General features: G+C 34.8%; 1 pseudogene; it reads right to left on the bottom strand.

Moving 5' to 3' along the window:
- Positions 1 to 14,836: 14,836 nt before the first annotated feature.
- On the bottom strand, positions 14,837 to 19,623 carry LOC149774121 (uncharacterized; annotated as a pseudogene).
- Positions 19,624 to 24,661: the final 5,038 nt, after the last annotated feature.

Raw genomic sequence — 24,661 nt, 5'->3', positions numbered from 1 at the left:
ACACTATTTAACAAAATTCCTAATACATCAATGTATTGTTATCTTCCAAAGCCTATGTTCCACACAATATTATTGGATCCTGTCCATTTTAGTCCATCCAATAATTATTAAATCATTACTGACTCCAAAAAAAATCACTGCACTTTATTTTTTGTACCAGGACAAAACACTAGTTTTACTAAAAAGTGACAGCTCACATATCATTGTGAAACAGAGGACAAAGTTTTTGTTTGATCATCTTGTATAAATAAACTTAATAAACAAATGTTCATACATTAAACAATATCTGGATGAAGCTGTTGCTAAGCTAACCAATAACGAAAGACAGTGTGGTCATGTGAAAGGTCTGTGATGAAAAGAGCATAACTCAAATAATTTGGGGTGGCATGAAAAGGACCTTGATTTGTAACCCCATACAGCTTCCTTGCAAAACATTATCAACCGATTTGCATAAGGAAAGTATCAGCAACTATAGCCAAATTATTATCTGAAATAAACAATTTTGTATCCTGAGATGGAATAAATGAAGTAAAGGAATATCTCAGTCATGGTACCCCTACCTCCACCTTTGAAATTTAAAACAGGTGGTCAGAGACTTATGCTGTGATCAGTATTAACTCATGAACAAAATCTTCACTTGCCTTTGCAGACAACATTTTTAAATATCCTCAGACACAAGAGAAAACATCTAACTCTTATCTTTTCATAAAGATGGAAATGTTAAGTGTAACTCATATCTTTTCACAAAGATAAACTTTGTTCTGATCAGGGATAGTTGTTATTTACTGGTAAATATATGAGGGTATCAAGCTATTCCTGTCACAATGGCATGGCACAAAAAGTGATTCTCATTTATGCTGTAAAAATTTTAATTTTAATTCTCAAGACCTTTGAATAACATTGGTAGTGTGACTGGATGAAAGCGACACCTTTTAGTTATATTGGTAGTGTGACTGGGTGAATTGACACTTTTGAGTTACATTGGTAGTGTGACTGGATGAAAATGACACCTTGGAGTTACATTGGTAGTGTGACTGGATTACAGTGAGAACAAGAAGATGATACATATTTAGACATCAAAACACATGATATGTTTATCTATACAACATTTTCCTAACAAAGCACTAGTTTGGTTGTGATGCACTGCAGTGACTGATTAAAGCAGTGAGAAAACATTAATCAGTTATTAAATACCTGACTGCTGACCACAGAAAAATCGACTGTTTAATACACAAACTTCATACTGGATATTGGGAACTGGCAAGGGGATTACAAGGGTCATTGATACCAGGTAACTGCTATAAAAAGATGACCATTTAAATGTTTCACACAGTCCATTATTTTGATCTAGCTATGTTTCCAGTCAAGTAATATATTGGTCAGCATGCATTATACTGAGTTTTAATATTAATAAATATTGAACTGCCACTAGTAATAATTTGATCTTCTCCCACCAACCTTGTATTTGCTTTGCTGTAAGACTTCCTGAGGAGTACAGTTGTGTAAAGACTATAATTCCACATGCTTACAGCATTGTATTTGCTCAAGCAAGCCACACACAAAATTGGTATGCTAATGGCAGGTAGTTTGGGAGCCTTGTAACTAAAATAAATAAACAATCAGACCACAAGAGCCAATGAAGTATACAAATGAAGCAGCCCAGGTCTGCCAGGAAGGATCTGGGAAGGTGCTGCTCACATTTATGACTTTCTTAAAGAGCCACATGAATCTATCAACACAATATCTGGAATAATTAAATAAGGGCCTAAAGTAGTTCCTGTAGGAAAAAAAAAGATCAGCAACAGAAATGTGATATCTTGTGATATCTTCACTCTAAGTTAGTTGTTTCTTTATTATGTCTATCAGAGGCTTTTGGTAGTAGGGTATGCATTGCAAAATAAATATCTTAGTTCATGATATAATTTTCATAAAATAAGGGGAGTAGGTGTTACTTTTGTAATTCTATAATTGTTGGTGTCTGGAGAGGTCCTCTGTTAAAGATCTGTTTCAATGACCAGTGAGCCAGATTGTTCATATTGAGGAAAATAGAAAATGAAATCCACTGAGCCAGTAGTTACTTACATAAACTTTTAGGTGTTGGTTAGTGAGCAGGGTTTTCCTTATAACAATTTTTAATGACCACTGAGCCAGGGTTTTACTGTTATAATGACTATTGTTGTTGGTATGGTTCCTCTACATTACTCAAAGGAAGGAAGCTTATTTGTGTTACAAAACGGATGGGTTAGCTGATTTATGTGCAAGGTTTTCGGGTTAGTGACCTCATGTATCTGCATACCGTGTATAAAATTCCAAGCTTAAACTTTATAATAAGATTAGGTCATGTCCACCTGTCTCTGATGTTAGGTTCTGCATCTACCAAACAAAAATAAAGTCTTTTATTTTAATTGAATTGTCCTTATTGAAGTGTAGGAGAGGTACATATTAATCAGTACATTGACCTTTGACCTGGTTATTACATAATATGATATAATGTGATTCATTGACTGCAACTGGAAAAAAGAAAAAGGACAAATGAAATTGGAGAAAGAAAAACATCAAATGTTATTATAAAAATAAAATAAAATAAAGTTACAATATGAAAAAGAGGAGAGAGAGAGAGAGAGACAGGAAAGAGAGAAGGAAAAACAGATGCAAATGCAGTTAGTTAAGGAAGAAGGAGAGAAAAGAGAGAACTGCAAATGCAAAGAGAGAAAGAAGAGATGGAATACCCATGTAGAATGAAACAAATGGAACTGGCACGTGAAAAGCACATTTTTACTTCAAATCCAAATTTAAGTTTTGATCTTGCAAAGAATATTAGATTATTGCCACCTTTCAGAGAAAAAGAAGCAGACAAATATTCTCCTTATTTTGAAAACACTGCTGAAAATTTGAAGTGGACAAGTGAGCATTGGACTCAGTTATTACAGTGGGTACTCACTGGTAACGCTAGTGATATTTACCATTCACTGTCAATTCAACAAAGTGGTGACTATGATATGGTCACAGAATATTGCATCTTAAGGGGTTATGAGTTCCTCCTTGAAGCTAAGCAAAAATTCAGAAACTATAGAAAAGAAGCTTGACAAACTCATGTTGAATTTGCTACAGAAAAAGAGCAGTTATTTGATAGATGGTGCTTAGCCAAAAAGGTTGAACAAGATTATGAAAGTCTTAAACAACTTTTATTACTTGAAGATTTCAAAAACTGTGTCCATAGTGACATTAAGTCTTATCTTGACAAGCATCAGATTTAATCATTGAAAAATGCTGCTCAAGCTGCTGATGAATATTCTTTAACTCATAAAGTTCCTTTCGCAAATAGGACTTCTACTCAACAGTCTTCTGGCAGAAAAGTATTTCAGCCTAAAACAAGCCCTTCTAAAACTCAAACTGGCACAACTTCTAAAAATGAGACTTCAGAGAAGCTTGATTCAAGATCCATGTCTCTTCCTATGTGTACCTATTGCAAAACAAAAGGACACGTTATTTCTGATTGCTACAAATTGAAAAATAGGCATCAGAATAAACACAGACCTATTCCAAATGCTCTTATTTCTAAGAGTTCAAGGTCAGGGTTATGTATTGAAAGCAATACATTTGTTGGGTCTAATAAACCCCAGTCTGATCTGATTATGGAGAATTATGCACCATTCATATCGAAGGGTTCTCTATCACTCTTGGGTAATTCAGCCAATCCTATCACTATCAAAATTTTAAGGGACACAAGAGTTTCTCAGTCTTTTATTGTCAGGTACTTTGCCTTTTTCTGACAAGTCTTCTTCTAGTGTTCTTATTCAGGGAGTAGAATGTGGCTTTGTTCATGTTCCTCTCCATTGTGTAAATTTGTCACCAGACTTAGTCTCAGGACCCGTGACAGTCGGAACGGTCTCTGTTTTACCTGTTGAGGGCATTCATTTATTACTAGGGAATGACCTAGCCGGAGACAAGGTTGTGGTTAATCCACTTGTAACTGGTAAGCCTTGCTTGTATCAAAAAGTAGATCCAATTGAAAAATAATTCCCTGATGTATTTCCAGCTTGTGCAGTTACCAGAGCTATGACAAAGAAAGCTCTAGAGAATGATGTACATAAGGAAATTATTCATTTAGTTGACACATGTACTGGTCAGGCTTTTGATGAGGTCACTTTCACTCCTTGTTTGAATCAATCAGAAGGTATTGATCACAGTGATCCTCTTTTAAAGACTCATTCTCTTTTTTCTAAACAGGGTGATAAACGACAGTCACTTGTCGTTGAACAGGAAAAAGATCACAAGATCTCCTGTTTGTTCAGAAGGCCATTAGTGAAACTGAAGCTACTGAAATTCCTGTCTGTTATTTGATTAAAAATGGAACTCTTATGAGAAAATGGAGACCTTCCGATGTACCTGCTGATGACGAATGGTCAGTGAACTATCAAATTGTAGTTCCAAAACCATACAGGCAGGACATACTTAGTCTGGCCCATGAAACTCCATTGGCTGGTCATTTAGGCATCAATAAAACTTATCACAAGATCTTAACTCACTTCTATTGGCCAAAAATTAAAAGTGATGTTGGTAAATAGTCCGTAGATCATGTCATACCTGTCAAATGGTAGGAAAACCAAATCAGAAAATTCACAAGGTTCATCTACAACATATTCCTGTCTTTGACGAACCATTCAGTAGAATTATGGTGGATTGTGTTGGTCCATTACCTAAGACCAAGTCAGGTAACCCATACATTTTGACCATTATGTGTGCATCAACAAGGTTTCCAGAGGCAATTCCCTTGAGGAATATAAAATCTAAAACAATAGTAAAAGCTTTGATAAAGTTTTTTACTCAGTTTGGCCTTCCCAGGTCTGTACAGTCTGATCAAGTGTCAGATTTCATGTCAGGAATATGCCAGCAAGTTATGTACAAAAATTAGGCATCCAACAATTCAGATCTTCTGCCTATCACCATGAGAGCCAAGGGGCATTAGAAAGATTTCATTAAACCTTGAAAAATATGATTCAATCATATTGTTATGATACGAATAAAAATTAGGATAAAAGCATTCATTTACTATTGATTGCTGTTAGGGAATCCGTTCAAGAATCTTTAGGTTTCAGTCTCTTTGAACTGGTCTTTTGGTGGACACACTGTGCATGGACCATTGAAGTTGTTGAAAGAGAAACTTTCTTTGTAATGAAGATTCTGAAATTAATCTTCTTGATTATGTTTCTAATTTTAAATATAACTAGTCAAAGGCTTGTGAGGTCGCAAGGGTATGTCTATACTCTACTCAATCCAAAAATGAAGTTAAGATATGATAAAAACTCGAAAGAAAGGAGCTTTCAGCCTAGTAATAGAGTCCTGGCTCTCTTGCCAGTACCACAAAATCATCTTCAGACCAAGTTTTATGGTCCCTACACAGTTGACAGGAAAATAAATGATTTAGACTGCATCATAAATACTCCTGGGAGGTGTAAACAAAAACAACTCTGACACGTTAACATGCTAAAAGAGTATATTGAAAGAGATAGCCAGGTTAAACATGCAGTTAATTTAGCTGTACCTGTCCCACTCAATGAAGAATTAAGTGAAGGAATATCATTGGATTTCACTGATATTGGAGTGACAAATCTTCAGAATTCAGAAATTATGAAAGATCTGGACCAGAAACTTTCATATTTGCAAGAACAAGAACGAAATGAACTTAAACAGTTACTTTTTGAATATGAGCACTTATTTCCAGATGTTCTTAGAAGGACAAACAAAATTTTCCATGACAATGAAATTGTGAATTCCAAACCTGTCTTATAACACCCATATATGATGAACCCTCTCAAACAGGAATACTTGAAAAAAGAAATTCAATATATTCTGGAGAATGATTTTATAGAGCCCAGTAAAAGTGATTGGAGTTTACCATGCATACTTGTTCCAAAACCAGATAAAACTTTCCATATGTGTACTGATTATAGGAAGGTGAATAGTGTGACAAAAACAGATTCATTCCCATTACCAAGAATCGATGACTGTATTGATACGATCGGAAATGCCAAGCATGTCAACAAATTTGACCTTCTGAAAGGATTTTGGCAGATTCCACTAACTGAAAGAGCAAAGAAAATTTCAGCATTTGTGACTCCAGGTGGACTTTACCAATATAAATTAATGCCGTTTGGTATGAAAGGGTCACCAAGTACATTTCAACGTCTCATGAATATGAATATCTCTGGTCTAGACAACTGTGATGCCTGCATCGATGATGTCATCATCTACAACGACATCTGGAAAGAACATTTAGCAACTATTCAGAAATTCTTTCACAGACTGACAGATGCATGTTTGACAATTAATTTATCTAAAAGTGAGTTCTGGTGTGCTAGTGTAACATTTATGGGACACATTGTGGGACATAGACACGTTAAACCTATAGATGCTAAGGACAAGGCAATCAATGAATTTCCCATACCTATTAATAGAAACAACTGATACGATTTTTGGGTATGGCAGGATACTATCGAAAATTTTGTTCCGATTTTTCTATAATTGCTGAATCCCTGACAATTTTATTGAGTAAGAAAAACAAGTTCCTTTGGACTGAAAAAGTGTGCCAGTTCTTACAGCTCTAAATTTCAGCCAGTCATTCAAACTGCTTGTTGATGCAAGTGATGATGGGGTTGGAGCAGTTTTGATTCAAGAAGATGAAAAGGTATTGATCATCTAGTGTGCTATTTTTTTTAAGAAATTAAATAAGCACCTGATAAATAATTCAAAAATCAAGAAGGAATTTTTGGCTTTGATATTGGCATTACAACATTTTGAAGTTTACCTAAGTTCAGCTCTTTCTTCGATTGTTGTATTCAGTGACCACAACTCCCTTACTTTCATCAGCAAGATGAAAAATAAAAATCAAAGACTAGTAAGATAGAGTTTGTTATTGCAGGAATATAATCTTGACATCAGACACATCAATGGAAAAGATAATTTAATAGCAGACGCACTTTCCAGTGTATAACAATGTATTATTTCATGTACACTGTAATTTATGAGTTCTTTTTAACCTCATGCATAATTAGTCTGTGGTAAAAAGAAAGCTTTATGTACCAATCTTTCTTTTTCTTTATTGGAGGATGTATATTTAGTTATATCTGATTTAATATATATTTATTTCAATTTAATTGTTTGTCAATTAAAAAAAAATATTTTTATTACATGATATTGTAATGTCAATTTATTCACTAGAGATGGATGATACTTTTTTTCAGAAAATAATTTGACCTTGACTGTTAGTTTATAAACACCAGGTGTTGATCTAAATCCTGACCTTGTTTCAAAATTTGTTGCAACTATGTAAACAAGTTCTATCTTTATTTTAAAATGATTGGTTGTTGTTGAGGTCATGATGGAACTTTGTGTTTAATATGTAAACAATTTTTTATATTTTTTATTTCCTAGAGTAAAATGATTGGTTTTTGTCATGGTCATAATGGGTGTACGTGACCTTCAACAAGTACTTGGTTTCTTTAAGCTTCGAGAAGATGATCACTTGACCCCTTGTTTACGTTTTAGGATACAATATAACCTCTATTTTGGAGAGTTATTCCTAGTAATAGCTGGGCTGTTAAACTGGAAGTTGTACATTGTGTTTGTTGAAGTTATTTCAAATTATTTGGATTCAAAGGGATTAATTCTGTTATTTTTCTGGAAAATACATGTGCTCATGTGAAATGCTTAATCAAAGACAGTTCTTATAAGAAATTTATTTTGATTTCCATAACCAGACTGATAATTCTTGTTTCTACAAGGAACTGTAGACTTCAACACTACAGATTGCAGCATACGTCATCGTCTTCCATCTTGGATTCTTCGTCAGGATTCAAATTAGAAATCAGAAGAACATTTTTTTATTAGGACAACTAAAATTGTATTGTTGGATTATTCTTGGATTATTTTTGAATTTGATTCTTAAAACTCTAAGTTCATAGTTTTTCATTTCACAGAATTATTTTTAGGGAAATAAATTATTTTATTTTTTCAAAGGTTGTTGTTTTCATTCTTTCCTGTATTACTGTTTATTTGAGCCTAAACACATGACATAATACAAAAGAATCTTAATACTGTACATTGTCACATTCCAGGATATTGGCACTTTTGAGACTACAGGCATATCAACACATCCAGTATTGGAATTTATTTTCAACACCACTGGAATTCAATTGGAACATCATATATTTGGACTTATGATAAACCTTTTGATCTGTTGGGTCATATTTCACAAAAACTTAAGTACTTTTTAACATTTTCACAAAACATTTTTGGGTTTTGCTTTCTTCTTTTAATTAGCATAAAACTGTAGAATTGTATTTCTATATTTAGTCATTGCAATATTTTGTTGTGGTTAATTTGAGCCTTAGCATGAATATGTTCTTGTATGAGAATGTGATAATTATGCTGAAGACAGTGAGGAAGCCAGTTTTTACAAATTTGTTCCTGAGTCTTTTATGTTATGCTAAAGAAGCACTACTCAATTTTTTCACAAATTTTACCTCGCATTTGATTTTGTTTTTTCTGTTAAAAATGTCAAGAGATTTTGAAGTCAAAACATTTTCGATTGTAAAATGTCTGGAAATCTCATTTAAAGGTCAAATATTGACATGATGGAGTTTCTTCATTGGAAAATAACAATTTTCTATGCTTGACATGAAAAATCAAAATGGCGCTTCTCTATGCATGACAAGAAAAATCAAAATAGCGCTTCTCTATGCATGACATGAAAAATCAGAATAGCACTTCTCTATTCATGACATCAAAAATCAGACTATCACTTCTCTATGCATGACATGAAAAATCAAAATAGCGCTTCTCTATGCATGACATAAAAAATCAAAATAACACTTCTCTATGCATGACACGAAAAATCAAAATAACACTTCTCTATGCATGACATGAAAAATCAAAATAGCACTTCTCTATGCATGACATGAAAAATCAAAATAGCACTTCTCTATGCATGACATGAAAAATCAAAATAGCACTTCTCTATGCATGACATGAAAAATCAAAATAGCACTTCTCTATGCATGACATGAAAAATCAAAATAGCACTTCTCTATGCATGACATGAAAAATCAAAATAGCTCTTCTCTATGCATGACATCAAAAATCAGACTATCACTTCTCTATGCATGACATGAAAAATCAAAATAGCACTTCTCTATGCATGACATGAAAAACCAAAATAGCACTTCTCTATGCATGACATGAAAAATCAAAATAGTGTTTTTCTATGCATGACATGAAAAATCAAAATAGCACTTCTCTACGCATGACATGAAAAATCAAAATAGCACTTCTCTATGCATGACATGAAAAATCAAAATAGCTCTTCTCTATGCATGACATCAAAAATCAGACTATCACTTCTCTATGCATGACATAAAAAATCAAAATAGCGCTTCTCTATGCATGACATAAAAAATCAAAATAACACTTCTCTATGCATGACACGAAAAATCAAAATAACACTTCTCTATGCATGACATGAAAAATCAAAATAGCTCTTCTCTATGCATGACATCAAAAATCAGACTATCACTTCTCTATGCATGACATGAAAAATCAAAATAGCACTTCTCTATGCATGACATGAAAAATCAAAATAGCACTTCTCTATGCATGACATGAAAAATCAAAATAGCACTTCTCTATGCATGACATGAAAAATCAAAATAGCTCTTCTCTATGCATGACATCAAAAATCAGACTATCACTTCTCTATGCATGACATGAAAAATCAAAATAGCACTTCTCTATGCATGACATGAAAAATCAAAATAGTGTTTTTCTATGCATGACATGAAAAATCAAAATAACACTTCTCTACGCATGACATGAAAAATCAAAATAGCACTTCTCTATGCATGACATGAAAAATCAAAATAGCTCTTCTCTATGCATGACATCAAAAATCAGACTATCACTTCTCTATGCATGACATAAAAAATCAAAATAGCGCTTCTCTATGCATGACATAAAAAATCAAAATAACACTTCTCTATGCATGACACGAAAAATCAAAATAACACTTCTCTATGCATGACATGAAAAATCAAAATAGCTCTTCTCTATGCATGACATCAAAAATCAGACTATCACTTCTCTATGCATGACATGAAAAATCAAAATAGCACTTCTCTATGCATGACATGAAAAATCAAAATAGCACTTCTCTATGCATGACATGAAAAATCAAAATAGCACTTCTCTATGCATGACATGAAAAATCAAAATAGCTCTTCTCTATGCATGACATCAAAAATCAGACTATCACTTCTCTATGCATGACATGAAAAATCAAAATAGCACTTCTCTATGCATGACATGAAAAATCAAAATAGTGTTTTTCTATGCATGACATGAAAAATCAAAATAACACTTCTCTACGCATGACATGAAAAATCAAAATAGCACTTCTCTATGCATGACATGAAAAATCAAAATAGCTCTTCTCTATGCATGACATCAAAAATCAGACTATCACTTCTCTATGCATGACATAAAAAATCAAAATAGCGCTTCTCTATGCATGACATAAAAAATCAAAATAACACTTCTCTATGCATGACACGAAAAATCAAAATAACACTTCTCTATGCATGACATGAAAAATCAAAATAGCTCTTCTCTATGCATGACATCAAAAATCAGACTATCACTTCTCTATGCATGACATGAAAAATCAAAATAGCACTTCTCTATGCATGACATGAAAAATCAAAATAGCACTTCTCTATGCATGACATGAAAAATCAAAATAGCGTTTTTCTATGCATGACATGAAAAATCAAAATAGCGTTTTTCTATGCATGACATGAAAACTCAAAATAGCGCTTCTCTATGCATGACATGAAAAATCAAAATAGCACTTCTCTATTCATGACATAAAAAATCAGATTATCACTTCTCTACGCATGACATAAAAAATCAAAATAGCACTTTTATATGCATGACATGAAAAATCAAAATAGCACTTCTCTATGAATGACATGAAAAATCAAAATAGCACTTCTCTATGCATGACATGAAAAATCAAAATAACACTTCTCTATGCATGACATGAAAAATCAAAATAACACTTCTCTATGCATGACATAAAAAATTAGACTATCACTTTTCTATGCTTGACATGAAAAATCAAAATAGCGCCTCTTTATGCATGACATGAAAAATCAAAATAGCACTTCTCTATGCATGACATGAAAAATCAAAAAAGTAATATAAGGTGCAAATGGCAGGTTTACCACATTAGAGCATGTTGAAGATTTTACAGTAATTTATGTGACTATCTACTGTAGTCACCCATGGATACAAAAGTATGTACACCTTTTTATGTGTTGACATAGCAACATATCAGTTTCTATATGCAGTTCTAGAGCAATTGATAATGGTGAGCCACAGGGTCTCATTGCAAATGAAATTCATGGTACTGGTCATTGTGTAGAAAGGGGGGAGGCATAATGGTTGTTACAAGTTCTGTCACTCCATAGCAATCTATCAATTGATTTTGTTCAGTGATGGAATCATGGTGGTCATCTCAAAGTATTACAGAATGAAGGTTCATATTATACCTCCCACCCCACCCCACCCCGTCTCTTTCCTGAAAAATAATATTAATAATAATAATAATAATAAAAGCATGAGCTTTCTGTCTATAAATTGTATGGTATAGATGGATTCAGATGGCAGTGATATGTCATTGTTATCTGTAAAAGTGAACAGTTTAGACCACTGGACTACCTTGGGCCCTTAGTGGCCGTTTTTGTTTTGGGCTTAATGCCATTTGTTTAAGTATATGCTACTCAGGCTGTACATACTGGCCAGTATAAATGGTCTTTGAAGAATCTGGTAAAATCCTGGGAAAAACTAAAATCCCACTGGAAATGACTGGTGATCTTTCTCATATACCATATTGGTCTATAGGTGAGATGGCAGTGATCAATATAGGTGAGCAATTTAGACACTGGACCACCCAGGGGCTTAATGCCACTGTACATGATAGGCTATACATGCCAGCCACTACAAGCGGTTTAAGAAGAATCTAGGAAAATCCTGGCACTTGGAGCTCCTGGCATTATATTTCTTATATACCACTTCAGACAACTGAGCCACCCATGGCCCATAGACAGAATGTTGTTGTTCTTGTTGTAGGATTTAACGCCATTTTTCAGCACACAATAGGCTATACATGGCGGTCAGTATTAATGGAGGAGGAAGAACTAGGGAAAACCCCTGTAAAGAACCACCAACCCACAAGAAGCTACTGGCAAGCTTTCTCACATACCCACATTGGCTGAATCCGAGACTCGAACCCACGCAGACAGAGGTGAGATGGCAGTGATCCATAACAGAGAGCGCTTTAGACCACTCGGCCGCTCAGGGCCCCCATAGACAGAATGAATTAAGTTGATATGTATTTTTAAAGAGCATGATGGGAAGCATCTGCTTATCAACCAAAACATAAGAAAGATTGTTACTTTAGAAATGGCATGTTTCAAAGTTGTAATGTAATGAAATGTGTGAAAAGGAAGGAAATTGTTTTTATTTTATAAACTACTTAGTTGCATTATTTTATTTTCAAGGCTATTTTTGGATATGATGGTGCTGCTTAGTGTCAGACAGACATGTCTCATAGAACATACATAAGAGTTTGATAAAAGCTGACATAAAAGGAAAAAATAAATAAATAAATAAACATAATTTGGACATACAAAGATTTAAAATAATTAACTTTATCACTTGACCTTTTTAATGTCGTGTCTGACCACATACTATATTGACCACTTCCATAATTTGCCATTCACTTAAACCAGTTGATATTGTTAAAAAAATGGAAAATAAACATTGGATTCAACATATTGGAAGAGCTTGTTCATGATATGACATTAACACAAATAAATTTACTTACATTGGAAACTAAAGATATAGCTAATTGCTACACATATTTAATGCATTAACAATAATTTTATTTTAATTTTCAATGCTAATTATAATTATATCACAACTATAAATAAAAGAAACTCTAGATTTAGCTAAACCATTACTTTCTCTCTGCCCTATTAATTTGACATTCCGGTTGTCATCGAATGCTTCTTAAAATGTAAATTGCTATTTTTTTTCTTCTTTTTCTGTTGGAATTTATTTTAGCAGGAATGGTTCCTGTATGAAACAGAGAGACGGAAACCACCCGTCATTGAGACGGAAACCACCTGTTTTCCGCCTGGAATGGAAAAATTCCAGGTGGAATAGAGCAGGAGACGTAATTTGTATAAGACAAATTCTAAATTACGCCTCTCAGTTGAGGCGTAATTTTATATTTTTCCGCCTGGCTATGGCGGAAAACACTATAAGTCAGTGTTTTGAGACGTCATTTTTTCCTTTGAAATTTGTACCAGGCGGAAATTTGGGTTTAGAATGAGACTGAACTGGACTTTGAAATTTCTGCCAGGCGGAAATTTGGTTTCAGAATAAGAATTGGACTTCGAAATTTGTACAAGGCGGAATTCTAGGGTTCAGAGTGTGAATTTTACTGCATGTGCACATTTAAGCAGATATTTGGACTTGGAATTCACAGGAGAAGGAATTTTCTGAATAACTTAATATGAAAGAATGTAAATACCACAGATAACTAAAAACACCTAGAGCATATTAATATATGGTTCTCCATTATTTAGACCTGAACTTTGAATATATTCTTTGAATTTGCTAAGCAAAATGCAATCCGTAGCAATGATTAAATTACAATTGTGATCATATGAACGCTAAATGCACTGTAAAAATACAAAACTAATTCTCAAGCTTAAGAAGTAACATTCGTAAAAATAAAACATTCATCATTTTCAGTTCTTTTCAGAATTTATTTCAGATAATCAAACAATGATGAAGCCTTGTACAACATAGAAACATTTGAGTATTATAAATTCCCTTAATATTTTTTTAAAGATTTCAAGTCAGTTTTAATGTCAAACTATAAAAACATACGCATACACAAGTTTCAAGCAATAATATAGGAGTCCTGCACATAGTCTGTTCCTATTTGAATTGATCATTATAATATAATGCCACAGAACAGTATGCTTTCCCAGAGGTTGTGAGCTTTCATGTAATAATTTTAATATGTGGTTATAATAATACTTTTTTATCAAGTAATATGATTTGTGTGATATACTATATTGGATGCGATTCAACTGTCATCAATCATGATAAAGTAGTAAGTCAATTTACTTATGAAATCCTAGCTTTTGGAGAAACGTACCTGAAGAAGAATGCATGTACATTTAAAATAAAAAAATAGTAAAACACATACAAAGAATATATTATAACTGTTAAGTTCAAAATGTAATATATATACAGTTAAATATGGTTGTAATTTATATTCAATATAATATGGGCTTAACAACAAATTAATGTTTAAGGTACCCAGAGGTTAATTATAAACAACACCTTACTGTAAATCTGAAGTTCCAAGAGTTTGCATGCAACTGTGTTAGAAATTCAGACTTTAGACACAAATTAGGTGAAGTCAGCCCTAGTTTCTGGTCAATATAAAGTGACATTAATAAGGTAAAATAATTCTAGATCATTGTAAATTCAGAAATAGTTAAAAAGTTTATTTAAACTAAAAAAAACAATCCATTAGACAATAGTCATGCATCATAAATCCCACAAAACCCTGCATAACTTTATATCTCTGGAAATGTAACCAAGTTTCAGTTGAATACATCCTCTGAAGCAGATATAGGAATATTGAGATCATCTGTAATGAAAACAGTCTTGTTATGTTGAAAGTAATTGCCTGCCAGGAGTTACTTACGGTATACATTTTGCAATGTCAAAAAAAGTTACACAATTATGGGGTCAATGCAAATGTTCTTCACACAGTTTGATACACATGACACTCTGTACTTAATCAGATTCAAGTCTATTTGGAAATCTGCATGCATAAGATCTATGTGCACCATCAAATGATACATACATACAGCCATCCTTAATACTCTTCACAGGGATTATCTGCAGTTTGTCTGTCTTTTCAACACCAAGAATATTACAGTTATGGTCATAATTTGGACATTTCAGAACTTCTACAATTGCAACAGTATCATAATTCTCGTCATTTGTATCAAGTATCACAATGAACCTAACACGTCCAAAACATAAAAGGTCCTTATTTTGATACAAAACAGAGGAGTTGTCACGTTTTGTCATCCTTCCATACTCGTGGCCATAAATCAGGTTTCCATTTAATTCAAGTCGGTTAAAACTTTTAAAGGTATCACTTATTGGAGCATGGCCTAGGTATTTGCACATCTCTGCATATTCAGCATCAGGCAATGTTCTCATCGTAACAGCTCCTAAAACATAGATGTCATTATCAATCATTTTCCCCCTTTTTAAAACATTTGGAGACTCAATAGAATTGTACAATTTTTCAAGATCTGACCCTTTTGCAATACATCTTTTTTTACTTCTGGCAGCTTTTGAATAAAAGAAATTCCAGTGATAATCTGATTATCAATATTTTGTGTACCTCTAATCATTTTCAGAATAAACCCATTTTTATCTTCAAATGAAAAACAACTATGTGTGTAAAGGGGTCCCAAACATCGAACACTATCTGCCATATGTACCAGCTGATGAATATTTAAAGTCATGTAACATTTATCATACAAGTGTGCAAATTTCTGACAAAATTCAAACAGCATTTTTTCAGCTCTGCTGATATCACTTTCATGGGACCCACATTTAAGAAGAATATGCATTCCATTTACCAGCAACAAAAAATGAAAAAATCTTTTATTGTCCAATATTACATGGAGTACTACTGGCCCGAAGTATGAGAGAAAAGAGCGGAATTCAGATGCCTTCCAGTATTTGAGGTCGCTTTCTATCGAACGTGGTAATCTTGTAATGTCAAGGGTGGGGTGAATACTCTGAAGTCTCTTATCAACTTCACATACTTTGTTATGATAGCTGAATGATTTTCCCTTGAATTCTGGTGCAAACCACAATCGCAACAGCAGTTTCTGAATACCTAGTAAAACGCCATGCATATAATCTATAGCAATTCCATGCACAATGTGAAACTTTTTGAAAAATGTAAGCCAAGAGGGACCTTTAATTCCATCAACACACCGAATTTTCAAGCCTGAATCCTGATAATCCAAAGCTCTGCGAGCATCCTCAATAACACTGCTTCTAGTTCTTTCTGGACCCTTTGGTTCATCTAATATGAATGGAAATACATGGGCATGCCCTTTCCCAACATTTGCTGTTTCACCCCTCTGTTTGCATTTCCAACAGGAATACACTCCATTAAACTGAATACAATTACAAAGTAGACATCTTGCTGGCAAATCAGCAGTACCACACAACAAAAATGCTCTGCAAAGAAAAGTTCCTCGTTCAGGCGATAAACATTCTATTCCCTGATCCATTTTTTTGAGCTTGTCAAGAAAAGGGCAAAGAAAAGATCCCATTAATGGTTTTTGACTTCCAAACCAAAGTCCTGCTAAAATCATATTCTCCTTTTTCATACGTATCTGATAAGGAAGTTCATTAATAACAAGAAACAATGGCCAGATTGAAACCTTGCTACTCTTGAAGACAGGTGCTCCATCTGTGTTGAAGGTAAATGATATGTTTTCTGGAAACCCTAGGGGCCCTTCTTTGTCAGAGTATGATCTATACAGTGTACCATCATAAATATCTTGAAAGAAACCATTCTTACGTTTGCATTTGAATCTTTCTTTAAGCTTGTTAAAAAATCCAGTTTGGGAAAACAAGTTCTTCACTTGAACATCAACTGGCATTTCCAGGAAGTACGGTTTGTCACTTTGATTAAGAGGTTTATTACAGAAAGCATATGGACATATATTTAAAGTATGGTCTTTGATATATCCCAAACAGAAACAACAATAATGATGATAGACCAATGGATTTGGTAGGTTTCGGAAAAACTTCTTAAATGCATGAAGACTAGTACACAGACTGTGTCCATTTGGAAGGGCAACTGCTACGATGTTTAATAACTACAGCACAGCATCCCCAATCAAATTATGTTTTGTGCAAAATAATGCTATCAACAACATAAAAGCTCCAATAGTAACTGTGGCACCAGGATAAAGGGGCTTCTCATCAGGATCAAGGCAGTCTGTGACCTTGTTTCTTGTACAGGTATCATCTTCAGTTAGACTCTCAAAATCAACATCTGAGTCATCAAATATATCATCCTCATGTAATCCATCCTGAAAACTACCTTCAAACATCTGATTGAAAATTTCATCCAGGTCAGGATCACTTCCTTCCACAATCGCATTCATCTGGTCCACATCAAACACACTCTGTATCCGGCAGTGGTTACTGTCAGCCAAAGGGTTTGTTAGCTGCAAATACAATGTATTATTAAAATTCTGCAGTGGTTAAAACTTTATAGCCAAGGATTATATTACAGATTTCTAGCCTAAAATGACATGACCAAGACCTAATGGAACTTGAGTATCCCTCTGATATGCAACACACTGTATAGTCAGTATCTATATAACTAAGAGACATTAAGATATTTTCCATGGTTCTAAATACTTCTGTTCTGGACATGGAAACACTAATTTATAATTTTACATTGCTTTGACTCTGACTTTTAAGCTACAGACATAAAAATGTTCCACAGAAATCATTCCAAGCATTGTAAAAATATATGCAAATGTTATTGCATGGTTAGGTGTTCAATGCAATAACATGTGATAAGCCTGACATATTAGATGGGTGTATCATACAGAGAAAAAGCTGACTAATGTTACACCAAAATAGTTTCTTGTAATAATTTTTGTTTTCTTGAAATTTGACAAATTGATGAAACCTATCTCCTCTCTTCTTCCTCCATAATGCTGACAATAATAATAATAGTATTAATAATTGTAATCCAACCTTTGTATAATTCCAATAAATAAAATTATCCATCAATTAACTTAGGAGTGTAGCAGAATGTTCTATTGCTGCATTGGTTACATATATTTCTAAAATTTAAATTTAAATTTGTAATAGTTACCATATAAATTTTAAACGAGTTTCCCATAGAGAGTGACACGAATTTCCAGGAATTCAAGGTAGGACTGTCTGTTTCTTTTAATTGTCAAGTGCTGTACGTTCTCTAACATTATTAGGCATTATTTTCAAATAACGGCTGTGATACAATTACTGGATGTTAGTTTGGTACCATTTTTATTGAGGACAAAGTGGATATCATCAGAAGTATTTTGGTTCAAAACCCATGTTAAAATGATTCCATTCATGTGGAGTTAGACAAAAAGATTTTTAAGACAGTTACAATCTCAACCATAATGGATGTATGACTGGCACCATTTTCATTTTGGACCAACAAGGTACGAAAGAATAAAGCTGGTACATTTAGATAATGACATAACAATTCATTGGAGAGGAATACTGATAAAAATATTTTAAAGATAGTGACTGTCGTCTTTACAGAATCAGGTGAGGCAACAACAAGATTTGTATGATGGTTGATAATAGCAGCCATTACAGATGTCAGATCAGCAACTTATTTGAAGACCAAATGAACATCATAAGAAGTCTTCTGGTGAAAACCCCAAATCAAAATGAAAATCTGTTCAGCAAAGCTGACTGATAACAAGATTTTTAAAATGGCTACCATTAGTTCACCATATTAGGTGTCAGATTGCCATCATTTTCATTATGAGGACCAGATAGATATATGAAATTGTTTAGTGATATCATCATCCATTCTGGAGTAGTAACATAAACACCATTGTGGCCATTCTGGGCATCAGACTGGCAACAACCAGACATCATAAAATGTGAATTGACAATGTACAATCGGGATGTTTTAGTGTCCCCAGATAGAAAAAGCATGGGGTTACATGTTTTTACTGTCTATTTTATTCACTTGAAGTAATGTATGATTATATCAAATCGTTTACTTTAAGACACCATAAAAACTTTAGTTGTTGGCATATTTACCAATTTTCCTTTGTTGACAATAAGTTGGAAAGTGACATGCTATTTTTAGGTTTCAATTTTTGATCAGCTCCTGGCTAAATACGAGGGTTTATTGGAATGATTAATGACAACCTGAAAAAAAAAGGGGGGGGGGGCAGGATCATGTGACAATTAACGAATTCAGAAGGTGAAAACTTGAAAAGTAGGTGTACTTTTGAGAATCAACGATTTGAACAACAACGCAACAAAAAATCGTGAACTCAATAACTGATTTTACTGCGTTAATTTAAAAAGTAAGAAAAATATACTTGCCTCTAAATCATAATATCCACTGCCGCTTGTTGCTCCTGGAATGAGTGCTGGAATTGGTACTTCCTTCTCCGATGAAACATGACAGGTATCCGAATAATCAGATCCATGTGATGTCGACGGCTGTATCATATCGCAAATCACTGCGTCATCTTTGATGTTTTGGTCAGATGCATGTGCATGCAATTCTGATTCAAGGTGCTTGCATACCACATTGGTTGCAAACGTTATTTCAAAGTCATCATCAGAACATTTGCGTTTTCCGTATGGACCTCTTCGGTTTCTACCTATGGCCGAGTCGTCCATTTGTCTTTGAGAAATTAACGCTGCTGATGCAGTTCGTACTAAACACCACAAAGACGAGCAAAGCCGCACAAAGACACGGCAAGGAAGGGCAAATACAGGCAGAGACATGGCAAAGGCGGCACATATAAATATTATACTGACAATACTGAGTGTTAATTGCATAAAATAAAAAAAAAAATAGAAACGTTCCTATTGCTCATATATTGTTCTGTTTAGTAATATATGTTTGCAGTCAAGAGTTGCAACAAATTATCGTAAATACTTAGGTAATTTGTCAACACAAATTAATTTGCTTATCCATATCTCATTTAAAAATGATGTAGTCGATTCCGCTCTTTTTAATATACATATTGCTAAGTATTTAGGAAAAGAGAAGCTCTAAAAGACATTTAACACTTAACTAAAATTTCATGCTACTGGTACATGTTTTATTTTAAGAGATCTAAGATACATATATAAAATGTATGTGTTGATAGTTATAGATTCGAAGAGTGCACATCAAAGACAAAGACACGCAAAGACGGGCAATTCACTCAAAGAGGGCTCAGAAACGATCTTGGATAGTATTTTACTGGTCAATTAGCTTTAGTCTATATCGTCTGTTTTAGTCTTTGCTAAAAAACGTGAACCCTACTTCATTATAAGTCCAATGATTTTTAATTTTATGTATGCTAACTGTATAATTGTGAATTATTAAGCCAAAATTGTCGAAAATATAAGTATTTGAATTATTTATTGTTTGAATTCAAACATTAAAATGTTAATGTACCGAATTAAGTGTATCAAATATCGTTGACAATATGAATCCTTTCCTACGGATTAGTCATTCAGTCGTAAACATCACTAGACTTACGAAACTTTACATTTTCTTTTGAACTTGATCAAAATGCACACAGATCAGTTCGTTTTTACGGTTAGGTGTTAACTTTGCAGTTGTCGTGACCTAGTTCTCGTTCATGATACATCCTCACTTATTACGCAATGGCAATCATATTTCATCGCTGTTCCTCAAACCAGCTTGCTCTTTTCCTGTGGTTGGTGTCCCGCTTAATATCTTGTGTGAGAATGCTCGTGCTTACGTTGAGATCGGCTTTAGTCTTCCACTGTCTCTTTTCCCACCATAAAGGATGCTGTCCTTCTTTACTATATGTGCTATTTTACATAAATTTGTTCCAATATTTTCTAACATAATAAGAGTCTTGACGGTGTTTTCTTCTTCTCCCATACAGCAAAATCGTTGCAGTATTCACTTTTGTTACTTGAAAGTTGTTTGTTTTTGTTCTTCTCGTTATTCAACACGATGAAAGCGTTTTCCCTTTCTCCCACTATGTATTTTTTCTTGAAGAGGAAACTCGCCAACGATAATATTTAGAACATGTCTGGTGATAGCAACGGCTTACCGCATTCAGCCAACGCCTTATTCCTGAACATTAATGGTTAGTTCTTCACTGTTTTCCGATTCTGAAATGATTTACACGTTTGACTTAATTTTCGATGCATCAGTCATTGCTTGAAATGTTACACTCTGATCCTTACAGTTTATACTAGTACGTATTCGTGTTTGAAACAAACAGAGTACTTGTTGCTCGATGTAAACGTTATTCGTGATTCGTTAGTGTACTGACATTTACCTTCTTGTCCATGGTTTTTTGTTTTAGATTGTAAAAGATCTGAATCTGTTTTTTGTGTTTTCGTTCACACTAGTTAATGCTATCCTTGTTGTGACGCAATATATACCCATAAGTAGTGAAGTGGGGCACTTTACGTACAATGGAAATTAGCATTACAGAGACCCCTGGGTCAGATTACGTACAATGGAAATTTAACATGGCGAAAACTCGTGGGTCAGATTACGTACAAGGGGAATTAACATGGCGATAAATCGTGGGTCACTTTACGTACAAGGGGAATTTAACATGGGAATAAATCGTGGGTCTGTCTAGCGACAAGGGAAATTAACATGGGGGGAATAGAGTTTGGGCTTGTCTAGGGACAAGGGGAATTGAACATGGGATTTTTTTAAAAATTTTTAAATTTAAATTTAAATTTAAATTTAAATTAAAAAAAAGGGGTAGGCAATTGAAAAGTCATTCTCTTTTCGAGAAATATGCGTGGCCCTGAAAAGGGTCTTTGGGTTTATGTTAATGTAACCATTAACATAAAGGGCACCGCATTGGTCTTCTTCTTGTCCTTAGGCTGCGTCTCACTGTTGGCCCGTAAATCAGCACTCTTTTGAGACATCCTTGTCTTTCTACGTAGATCCTACGTATCCACAGACTGGTGTTTGTCCTGTAGACAACGGTCCACTTGGATCGGACATACATGAGCATGTCCGTTCTAAACATCATGGAAGACACAAGGGTGGATGATTCGACTGTGGTCCACATCTTGAAGCGACGAGAACAGGTGAATCAATGCAGTGAACTGCGCTTATTTATAGGTAGAAGAAGGATTGAAACGGATTGAGTTCACTCACCAATCCAAACACGCGTTACAAAATTCAGTCAGCCCGCATCCAATCCGAAGAGAGCAGTCTGTGACGTCAGTTGGTCTATATAGATTCGCTAGAGCTTGTGTGCAGTCAATCTATATGACAGTGATTCAACATGACGGAAATTCAGAAAACGATCCATTGGGGTGCACCAACAGGGGAGACTGCCCAAGGGAACCCGGACTTACTTTCAGAAGAGGTGAATTGGAATTTGTGTATTTTCTTACCTCGCAAGAATTTGTTCCGGAACCTTCGTTACCTTCTTCATTACCGCAAGTGGAGAATTTTAGACAGAGACAGAAAGAAGAATTGGAGAAATTTATACAACGACAAAAGGAAGCGGAACAAGCTTTTCTCCTACAGCAACAGCAGCAAGAAGAAGAGGTAAGAAAAAAACAACAGCAACAACAGCAAGAAGAGGTAGCAGCAAAGAAACAAGAGGGTGAAAATCAAACGGTCACGGTACTGTTGGACATTTTAGCTGAGTTAAGAAGTCTGAAACAAATGTATCAGACTTCTTTATTACGACCGAAGAGAATACGACCTTCCCGAGCTAAACACGTTAACCCTGTGACTAAGCCTACCGTACCACCCTTAGTGATTTCAACCCAATCATCATCATCAACATTACGCAGTCCAGAAGTAGGCCTTGGCCGTGGCAAAGGCTTAAGGCAGTTAAAGTTGATTAGTTAAACTTACCCCTACACCAAAATAAAAAGGCCCTTTTCAGGGCCACCCACATTTCTCGAAAAGAAATACAATTTCAATTTGCCAATAACTAAAAAAAAAACAAAAAAAAAAACAAAAAAAAAAACCACCCATTTTACCCTCATAGTGCGTGTATGAGTGCGTGAGTGTAGCTTCTTATTTTAAAATCAAAACTCAAAGACACTTACCTTGTATAATTAATTTATTCTTTTATCCATTGTTACAATCCAATCCACAATTCACAACAGAACACTTTAATTAAAAGTTCATTGACTTCTTCTTTCTCCTTGTTTAGTCTCTCTGTTTTTTAAATTTCTTCACCGTCACACTCTTTTCCTCTTCTTCTTCCTCCTCGCTTTCTTCCCTTCTTCTTTTCTTCTCCTGTTTCTTTTTCTTCACCTGTCTGCTTTCTTCCTCTGAAAAATCCCTCTCTTCTTCCGAAGAATCCCTCTCTTCTTCTGAAGAATCCTTCTTTTCTTCTGACTCCTCTTGTTTCTTTTTTGGGCAATCTGGAGACCAATGTCCTTTTTCTTTACAATAATAACAGGTATCTTGACTTTTGTCTTTTTTAGTCCCTGTTTTTTTTTTTCTTTTTTGACGGTCTGGACACTCTGAAGACCAATGCCCTTTCTTCTGACAGATATAGCAAGTATCTTGACTTTTATCTCGAAAGGAAGGAGAGTAGTCCGTGGGCTGGTCTGAAGAGAATTTTCTAATGACCCCTCGCAAAGCTCTGACGAAACGTTCGATTTGGTTAGTCTCTTCCATCGTTGTGCTCGGCTTGAGAGTGAAATGAATAGTGAAAGGACAAGACACACACCCTTTTATATACGCTGGTCTGCCATGACTATAAATTAGTCTATGGTGATTAAACTTGAGTCATTCGACGTTTTTCACTCCTGATGAAACGATCCTATTCATTTGAGAAGAGAGAAGAAGAAAGTAAGAGGCAGAAACGTGATCTATCGCCTCGTACCAGGGCTGAAATCTTGGCACAAATTCATGCCAGTGATTTTGAAGAGGACATGAGTGAACCAGAATTTGAAACCTCTAAACCAAGTTCACCACCCTTAGTCAACCCTGAAAAATACTATTCCATTCGAGAGACGGAAAAGCGCTCCTCTAGAAAATTTAGAACCACGGCTTACAAATACACGGTGAAGTTTAAAGATTTCAAGGCTGAAGTGCTGTTAGAGAAAGCAGAAGTGTTCATCACTGGGTGTGGGATTCTTTGCTCACTGCACTCAAGCGACAATGTCAACCCAAAGAAGACGATCGCTTGAGACTTTCCATACAACACGACGGTTTGAAATCCCCTGTTTGGATCGAGTTTAGCACCCCTGCAGAATTGACCGCTTCCAAAGTCATGGACAAGATTCAACACGTACAACAATCTAATGATCAGTTTGACATCACCGATGGTAAAGCCACACTGGACATGACCCACGTCTCTCCTCCTCAAGGGACTGGACGCAAAAAGATGTTATTGGTGGACGACCTTCGCAACACCAAAAAGAGTCTCGTCCGAATTAACAACACTCATGACCAGATGTGTTTAGCCCGTGCCATCGTGGTGGGACGAACCTATGCCAACAAGAACGACACGGTAGAGTGGAAAAGAACCTGGAACACTATTCAACGTTCCTATCGAGCCAAACAACGAAACGAAGCAGAACTCCTGTTGCAACAAGCTGGCCTGTGCAAAGACACACCCTGTGGCATTCCTGAGATGCAAAAATTGCAAGATGTCCTAGCTCCACGATGCACCTTGAAAGTGCACCCTCAAAAATGCGCGGACCTCTGTTGTTTCGAGGCCAAGATTTTAAGGACGGAAAATAC

Source organism: Sinohyriopsis cumingii, unplaced genomic scaffold (genome assembly GCF_028554795.1).
Source record: "Sinohyriopsis cumingii isolate HCF-2022 unplaced genomic scaffold, ASM2855479v2 utg000426l, whole genome shotgun sequence".
In the NCBI taxonomy this organism is placed as follows: domain Eukaryota; kingdom Metazoa; phylum Mollusca; class Bivalvia; order Unionida; family Unionidae; genus Sinohyriopsis; species Sinohyriopsis cumingii.
This window is presented reverse-complemented; position numbering and strand designations above follow the sequence as displayed.